We start from the raw sequence: 8,023 nt of genomic DNA on the forward strand, positions 1-8,023 counted from the left end.
CCTAATGAGAAGGGAAGTTACCATAAAAATACCTTGTGGCAAACTTTTTAAGAAAGCAGTGAACACAATTAAAATTATACATTTTTCTGTTATCACCACCTCAAAAAATCTAAATTTATTGTACTTTTTTAATAAGTGGCTATTGCTATTGTTTAATCTAATAAATATTTTAATTAATTCTGCATATTGAAATATTTCTTCAAGATCAAGAGTACATTTTAACATGAGTAAAAAAGCAATGAATTTTCAATGGAAAATTATACTATGGAGATAGCATTTTGAAAATGGACATATGGAAATATTTCTGTCATTATGCAATCTCTATGCCCAAAACCACATATATTACCTACAAAATTCTCATATCTGCATTTGACAATAAAATGGGATGCTATTTAAAACCTTCCAAATAAAAATTTGAAGTGGGTTTGAAGCCATACAACTTTACATTTTCTGAAATTTGCAAGAACGCTGCCAATTTTTAGAAAAACATTTAGGTTATGGATAGGACTGAGGAGTTAATATTATGATTAGTTATAGAGAGTAGACTCTTTCTCCTTCAAGCCATTGGAACAAAGTATCAAGATATATTAAATGTAAAACCATATCTTTGATGTTTATATATCAATACATAAACTCAAGTTTTTCAAAAATAATGAATCAATTTCAATCACATTTCTCTCACTGACGATACTGTTGATTTTTTATATTTTAGAGACCAAATATCAATACAATAGCAAAGAAATTTACCATTAAGAAATAATAAAACTTAATTTTAATGCTTAGTCTGTTAATCCATTTCTCTACATTTACTTTGGTATATATTCAATATAGAATAAACATCCAGTATTAAGATTTATGTGCACATATATGTACATGTGCATACATACACACATTACTAGATCTGCGTACATATACTTACATGGCTCAGCAGAGGTCAATTCCAAGTTGGTACCTTAGCTGTTACCTTCAAAAGGTTATTCCATCACTCTCTCAGGCCAGCAAATTTAAGTGATGCAATATGTGTAGAACTGGTGGATTTCATTGTCATGTGTTCATTGCCAAATTTCTTTTGCTGCTATAAAGTGAATTTTTAATCTGCTATAATGTTATGGATACTGTGTTGGTAAATCAAACACTCCATAATCTATCTGGGGCCAAGTAGGCAGAAAAGACAAACTTATACCTACGGGTGTGATTTGATACAGTCAAGAAGATGATTTGGGCTTCAGTGTGCTGGTGCTGCTGCACTGCAGATCCCATGTGGTCCATTAGCCAAGATGCCTGAGGAAATCCAAACCCAAAACCAACCAGTGGAGGAGGAAGAGGTTTTGCCTTTCAGGCAGAAATTGCCCAGTTGATGTCGCTGATCAATACTTTCTCCTTAAACAAAGAGATCTTTCTGAGAAAGCTCATTTCAAACTCATCAGATAGGAACCTATGGGTCGTAAAACGAAGGCTATCCTCCATCTGAAAGAAGATCAAACTGAGTACTTGCAGGAAAGAAGAATATAGGAAAGGATATATGAAAAAATATTCTTAGTTTATTGGCTATCCCATTACTCTCTTTGTGGAGAAGGAACATGATAAAGAAGTCAGTGATGATGAAGCTGAAGAAAAGGAAGACAAGGAAGAGGAGAAAGAAAAAGAAAAAAAGGTGTCCGATGACAAGCCTGAAATAGAAGATGTTGGTTCTGATGAAGAAAAGATGAAGAAAAGGATAGAGGCGGGGGAGGAGGAGGAGAATAATTAAGGAGAAGTACCTTGATCAAGAAGAGCTCAACAAAACAAAGCCTATTTGGACCAGAAATCCTGATGATATTACTATTAATAAAGAGTATGGAGAATTCTACAAGAGCTTGACCAATGACTAGGAAGATCACCTGTAGTGAGATACTTTTCAGTTGAAGGACAGTTGAAATTCGGAGCTCTTCTTTTTGTCCCAAGACATGCTCCTTTCAACCTATTTGAAAACAGAGAGAAAAAGAACAACATTAAATTATATGTATGCAGAGTTTTCCTCATGGATAACTGTGAGGAGCTAATCCCTGAATATTTGAGTTTCATTAAAGGATTGGTGGACTCTGAGGATATCCTTCTAAATATTTGCCATGAGATATTGCAGCAAAGCAAACTTTTGAAAGTTACCAGAAAGAATTTGGTCAAAAAGTGCTTAGAGCTCTTCACTGAACTGGCAGAAGATAAAGAGAACTACAAAAAGTTTTATGAGCAGTTCTCTAAAAATATAAAGCTTGGAATATGTGGAAATTCAAAATGGAAAGCTTTCAGGGCTACTATGATACTATACATCTGCTTCTGGTCATGAGATGGTATCTTTTTTTTTTTGTTTTGTTTTGTTTTTTTTTTTTGAGACAGAGTCTCGCTTTGTTGCCTAGGCTAGAGTGAGTGCCGTGGCGTCAGCCTAGCTCACAGCAACCTCAAACTCCTGGGCTCCAGTGATCCTTCTGCCTCAGCCTCCCGGGTAGCTGGGACTACAGGCATGTGCCACCATGCCCGGCTAATTTTTTTATATATATATCAGTTGGCCAATTAATTTCTTTCTATTTATAGTAGAGACGGGGTCTCGCTCTTGCTCAGGCTGGTTTCGAACTCCTGACCTTGAGCAATCCGCCCGCCTCGGCCTCCCAAGAGCTAGGATTACAGGCGTGAGCCACAGCGCCCGGCCTATGAGATGGTGTCTTGATGTTCACTTTGTTCTACCAGAAACTTGAAAGAGATGGTAGTACTTTATTTACTAGCAAGGAGGCCTTCTGGCTTTTTTGTATAATTGGCTAATTGGTGATTAATCATCTCAAACCTAGATTTACATTATTTTCTAATATGTAAATTACATCTAGCAACAAACCATCCAATTTTGTAATTCTTACTTCTCCTAAATGTCTGACATACCTAAGACACTGCACCTATCTGTGTGTTTGCTTCTACCGGTATCTCAGCCTAGATTATCACAGGTGAAAGTTTTAACAATTACAATATTTACATCATGTCAAGGATTAACCACGTTTTACTTACTATCAGTAATGAGGTCCTAGTTATCAGAGGACTACTCTCTGGTGATTCAACTCCAAAATACCATTTTGGTTCCCACTTCCTTGAACCATTCTGGTATCAGCCTTCTTAGATAAGATTCCCAGGAACAGAGGAAACAGAGATTTGCTTGTAGGATGGTTGAAGACTGCCTTCAGGATAAACACTTGTGGAATAATGAAAGCTGTAAGATAGTAGGGGCAGAGTTGTTAAACTGCTGTCCAATTGCAACAAAGAACACAGATAATTCTCCAGGGTACTCTGGAGCTGCCATATACTTTAAGAAGAGCCTAAATGTTCCCTGCTCCAGTCTCCACTCCACACAGCTCTGCCTGGCCACTACCACTTCCCACCACTGCAGGCACTTCCCGGCCTGCGTGGGGCGTCTCCCAGCTCTTAAGCCCATTATCCAAAGTGAGGCAACACAAGATCAGGAAAATGGGCTCCACATGTACTACCCATCAAATTGGTACTGACTGATTAAAAAAAACAAAAAACTTTTCATCCGGTGGTAGGCATGTGGGAGGGGGCAGGAGGAGAAGGGTATATACTTACATAATGTGTGCCGTGTGCACCACCAGGAGATTGGACACGCTTGAATCTCTGGTACATCAGGGGGAGGGAGGGGGGCAGGGGCAATATTTATAACCCTAACAATATTTGTACCTCCATAATATGATGAAATAAAAGGAAGAAAAAAAATAAAAATAAACCAATCACTGTATAAAAAAAAAATAAAAAACTATGGTGCTCAAATGGTGGTAGTGTTCACCAGCAGGGATTCAGGGGTGGGGGGTAGACCCACATCTGAGAGAAGTGGTGAGCATTTTGGAGGGTAAAGGCATACCTCTAACCCTTCCTAGGGAGAGGCAAAGATATAAAATGTAACCAAAATGTAAAAAAAAACAAAACCATTTATTGAGTGTCACGCAGGTGGGAGGAGGGCGGAGGGGATGGGTGTATACTTACATAATGAGTGCAATGCGCACCATCTGGGGGATGGACACCCTTGAAGCTCTTACTGGGGGGGAGGGGTGGCAAGGGCAATATATGTAACAATCAAAAAAAAAAAAAAAAGAAGTGCCTAGAATTGGAATAGTGTTACATTGACATCTCTGCTGTATCAGTATCATTGAATGCAAGTTACCCATGGAAAGAAAGAGCTCTTTTCTGGGTGTTGGAGAGATAATGACCCCAAAGAACCTCAAGAATTGGCAGAAATCTTGCAAAGTGCATATGATTTCTACAGGATATGCCATAAAGCCTCATTCTAGAACCTTAGGGTCATCGAAATCCCTAATGATATATGGATTGTTATGTATGTTCCTTTTGATGTTTTTGAGTTGTCAAGTGTACTTGAAGAAGAAATATGTAATTATTATTTCTTTATAATTATCACTATTTTAGCAACTTCAAAGAAAAACATCTCAAAATTGGGTCTCAAATAATAGCATTCCTTCTAACATGATGATATTTGTTTGTCCAATTCCCATAAAAACAACCTATGTATATATAATAATTAAGTGTATATCATAATTCTTTTGGGGAACCATGAAAAACCTTTATCTACAACTCAGATATAATTCAGATTTGAGTGATGCAAAAGAATTTCGTACTGAGAAAATGTGCAAATTTCTAAACATTGTTTTCCATTATGTTATTTTTTTTGTACATATAAGAGAATAAGTGTCTCAGTGAGCTTCAAGGTGACAGGCAGAGAAATGCAGCATGAAAGTTCATAATGGACCCCAGATTTCCAGCTTCCTGCCCACATGTTCCAGTAACTGGATTTCCCTGGTTTTCAACATGTCTTAATAAGCATTAAATTGTTTTAATAAATACAAATTGCTCCAAGATTTGAGATAAGTCCATTAAATCATTCTGACAACACTAGAAACTAAATAGTTCATGTTTTAAAATTCTTTAATTCTTATATTGTTTTAAGTAGAATGGTTTTAAATGTATATAATGAGCAAAATCATGCAACTCCCATATATTTTTGAATGGATAAGAATAAATTGTATAAAAAATATAATTATTAGTCCTTTTTATTCTTTTTTGGTTAAAATTTTAATTTATGTCTGCTAGAGTTTCAGGGATTTTCTTATCAAAAGCTTGTCAATAATCATTGAACATGTAATGTGTTTCTGTCGATGTTTTGTTTATTCCACACATCATAACACATTTCCCTAATACTTCTATGAAGTAGATTCTATAGCATCCACATTTCCAAATGAAAACCAAGACAGATTAATGGACTTGTCTGAGGCCACAGCTAAAATTTAGGAAATGCTGTTACCTTGGTTGTGCAAAGGGCTGGCTAATACTCAGTTCTCTTCTGGATGTCTCTGCTCAAATGGCACTTACTCCAAATGTATGATAGAGTCCTGCAATGTACTTCATAGGAATTATAATCTGTAATTGTTTGCTTTTGACTTGTCTATTTTCTGTCTTGTCGATAAGATTGCAAGCTTCATGAAGGGAGGAAACTTTCCCTGTCTGCTGCTGTGTCATGACTGCTTATCACATAAGGGGCCCTTTTAATATTTCACGAATAAATGAATAAATACCTTATTCTAATGGCATGTGGAATAAGTCTCAATCATACTCCTGCAATTAAAATAAATGTATCTGATATTTTCATCCTTTTATTCTTCCAGATAAACTTTGTGATCATTTTGCTTAAGTTTATTTGAAATTGTAGTAAATCCATAAATTCTTGCAAAATTTGGCTTTTAAAATTCAAGAGCATGATAGGTTTTTAATGCAACATTTATTTTTTATGACTTTCAGATGTTTTTCTGTTTTCTTCACAGAGGCTTTTCCCACTTACCAATACAGCCATACCCTGGTGTTTATTGGTATGATGGTCTAAGAGTAAGAGTAGTAATATTAATAGTAGTAACACTCATGGTGGTAGTATTCAGAGAAGAAGTAGGAGTAGGAGCAGAGTTGGACTAAGGGTCCTAAGAGTTACAATTAATGGATAACGGTGGGAGTTATTGCCATGTAATGAGATTTCATCCCACTTCCTATTTTCTAATCAGTATTCATCAACAAAACAAAAATTATTAACTTTTGTCAATATAGAACTGTTTTATGAGTTCTAATAGTTTTTCAGATATCTTGTGTTTTCTGAGGGTATAGCATCCTTTCCAAATCTATAATGCTTTTTTTGTTGTTCTTGTTGTTTGTGCTGGTTCTTACCAGCTTGTCTTCAGATCCATCTCTTTAGCTGTTCTTTGTTTCACAGGATGAATGACTCCCGTAGAATATCATTTCTTAAGATCCTATATCAACCAGCTTCTGACTGGCACGGTCAATGGTAGGCACTAGCCACACTTGGAGAATAGAATATATGAATAAGCCAAGGAATTTTTTCTCCCCTTTTTGTGGGTATCCCTGGAATTAGAGACAGCACCATCAGTGCTGCCAATCTCCGGGATGCCTATTGAGCTTTACAGGTCTTCCACCCTTTTATAATCAATTTCCTGAGTCCTATTATCTCTCTTTTAAATATTCAAAATGGTTCTGTCTTATTGATTACACTCAGATTGACGGAGTGTTTGGTATAGTATTGCCTTGGCTAGAAATATTTAAACGATGTTAAAGTTGTACTGATTTCAATATCAATATCTATGTTGCCAAATTAAGTTCCACCCAAGCTAAGTTTACAGAAAATTTAAGGAAAATATGTAAATTTTTAGAAAGGCACTGTGTGCCCCAAATGCTCTCTAGAAACAGCCAGGATATAAAACAAAACACTGTTTCAAGAGGCTTTAAGTGCTGGCTGTCAGGCCACTCATGAATTACATTACATTTTACTCAAAATGAAATTATTTCAATCATGCCATAGTGAATGAGAAATTATTAATACATGACTTTTGATATTAAAGTTGATTATTATTCAAATTTGATATGTAAGTAACTAAAATTCTTCCATAAATAGAGAGTAAAAAGCTCACTGATGAAATCCACAGCTTCTTGCCTATGTGGATGACAACAAAACCACCAGCAAGGTTAGACAAATGCTACAATAATAAAAAATATGAGCAGTTTGGGGATGCAGGCAGGAAATACCATATGAAATAAAGCTTGGAAGAATTTGCATCCAAATTGTGTATCTCTTATGCAAGAATCCTAGATTTCCAACAGAAAACCAAGTTTTGAAAACAAAAAACCAAAATGAAATGTAGTAAAGAAATAAATGAAGATAACTTTTAAATGGTTCAAAATAATCCATTTCCTCTTGGGACTTTATATACCAAATAAATATATTATAATTGAATTGCCAGTTACCAGTATCATCTTCAAAATTTAGGGGTGTTTCTAGTGTACAGAATAATGTTTGAGTTCAAGTCTATTTCCCTAGAGCAGAAACAACTTTTGCAATTGTCAAAGTCATTTCCTGGGTGGCAGTTGTAAGATATAGACACTGAAAACCTGGAGAAAGTTTCAGTTTATAGAGAAAATTGATAAATCTTTGGACAACGAATCCACAAATATAAAAACCAATTTAGGCGTTTATAAGAAAGATATAGTGAGAAGTATGAGGAGAAAACTTAAAAATGGGTAGAAAAAAGGCTTCTGGGAAATATTTAATGAGGTAATTCAAATCATATGTGTAGAAGAAACACTGAGGTTAGAGAATATGAAATTTTATTTAAATGCTTACTAATGAAACTAAAAATGATATAATAAAGATAACAAAAATTGAAAAAGAGTAAAACAAAGCTAGAAGTCTTTTTTTTTTTTTTTTTTTTTTGAGACAGAGTCTCGCTTTGTTGTCCAGGCTAGAGTGAGTGCCGTGGCGTCAGCCTAGCTCACAGCAACCTCAAACTCCTGGGCTCGAGCGATCCTTCTGCCTCAGCCTCCCGAGCAGCTGGGACTACAGGCATGTGCCACCATGCCCGGCTAATTTTATATATATATCAGTTGGCCAATTAATTTCTTTCTATTTATAGTAGAGACGGGGTCT

At 35.7% G+C, this 8,023-nt stretch overlaps 1 pseudogene; it reads left to right on the forward strand.

The window, feature by feature from the left end:
- The first annotated feature begins 1,277 nt into the window (after positions 1 to 1,277).
- On the forward strand, positions 1,278 to 3,445 carry LOC109729936 (heat shock protein HSP 90-alpha pseudogene; annotated as a pseudogene).
- The last annotated feature ends 4,578 nt before the right edge of the window (positions 3,446 to 8,023 follow it).

This window comes from Microcebus murinus, chromosome 2, assembly GCF_040939455.1.
Source record: "Microcebus murinus isolate Inina chromosome 2, M.murinus_Inina_mat1.0, whole genome shotgun sequence".
Classification (NCBI taxonomy): Eukaryota; Metazoa; Chordata; class Mammalia; order Primates; family Cheirogaleidae; genus Microcebus; species Microcebus murinus.